The sequence below is a fragment of the Morus notabilis genome, unplaced genomic scaffold (assembly GCF_000414095.1).
Source record: "Morus notabilis unplaced genomic scaffold, ASM41409v2 C11371316, whole genome shotgun sequence".
NCBI lineage: Eukaryota > Viridiplantae > Streptophyta > Magnoliopsida > Rosales > Moraceae > Morus > Morus notabilis.
Genome location: NW_010386312.1, coordinates 1 through 1,081, shown reverse-complemented (window position 1 = coordinate 1,081; position 1,081 = coordinate 1). Strand labels below are relative to the sequence as shown.

At 37.6% G+C, this 1,081-nt stretch overlaps 1 long non-coding RNA gene across 1 annotated transcript; it reads left to right on the top strand.

Moving 5' to 3' along the window:
- Positions 1-533: 533 nt before the first annotated feature.
- Positions 534-1,034, top strand: LOC112095036. The gene is made up of 3 exons (XR_002903740.1): positions 534-613; positions 746-820; positions 897-1,034. It is a non-coding gene; the product is annotated as an uncharacterized LOC112095036 (long non-coding RNA).
- The last annotated feature ends 47 nt before the right edge of the window (positions 1,035-1,081 follow it).

The following is a 1,081-nucleotide window of genomic DNA, read 5'->3' as shown; positions in this document are numbered from 1 at the left end:
CCCTCCATCACATGGATAAAGTCCGTAACCATCTACCCTGTAATGCCTCAAGATTATAGCCATCTTGTTCCTGATCTCCCTTCATGCTCTATCCTTCCCTCCATCACATGGATGGAAACATAATATTGTTTAAGAAATCAGGTTTTAAAGCACGAAAAAGAAAATATCTAAATGAGGATAGTGAAGTAGTTAGGCAGGCTAGAAAAAATGCTTTCATTAAGGGGGATGCTACTTCCCTTTTTGAGGTATTCTTTCTTCCTAATCCTAAAAGAAGCTGTGATAGGAAATAGGAAATCGTTCAATCTACAACTCAGCAATTTGGTAAGGCTTGGAAATATGCTATCCTATGCTCAATAATGGTGGAGAGTAATAGATAACCAAATTGGGTGACCATATTTTCAGTGAAAAAGAAAATATTGACTCAGTAAACAGTAGTAAAATCTAGTATTAGGAGATGCATGTTTGTGATTCTTGAAGCTGTGCGTGTCCCCTATTTGTTATTGCTGATATATGTTTTTCTTTTTCTGTTTGTTGTTGCCCAGGCTCAGCAGATAGGACAGTTAAATTCTGGGACCTTGAAACCTTTGAGCTAATTGGTTCAGCTGGACCTGAGGTGCTTTTTAGATCCCAGGATAAATCTATTTTGACTGTAAAATAATAAAGTGTAGTGTTGGATCTCTGGCCGAGTTATGTTATACTGCTTTCATGAAAGTCAATTTATCTGATTTGCTTATACCTATATCAGACCACTGGAGTGCGTTGTTTGACTTTTAACCCTGATGGACGGACCCTACTTTGTGGATTGCATGAGAGTTTGAAGGTGAGGATTTGTGGTGCTAGTTTATAATTTTGGGTACATTGAGTCTATGCTCACTTGTATTGTTTCAAATTTATAGGTTTTCTCATGGGAGCCGATTAGATGCCATGATGGCGTGGATGTGGGATGGTCTAAATTATCAGATCTTAATGTTCACGAGGGAAAACTTCTCGGCTGCTCATATAATCAAAGTTGTGTAGGAGTATGGGTTGTAGATATCACGGTATTCTTTACTTTATCTTTGTTTCTACTGACTTTTTTTTT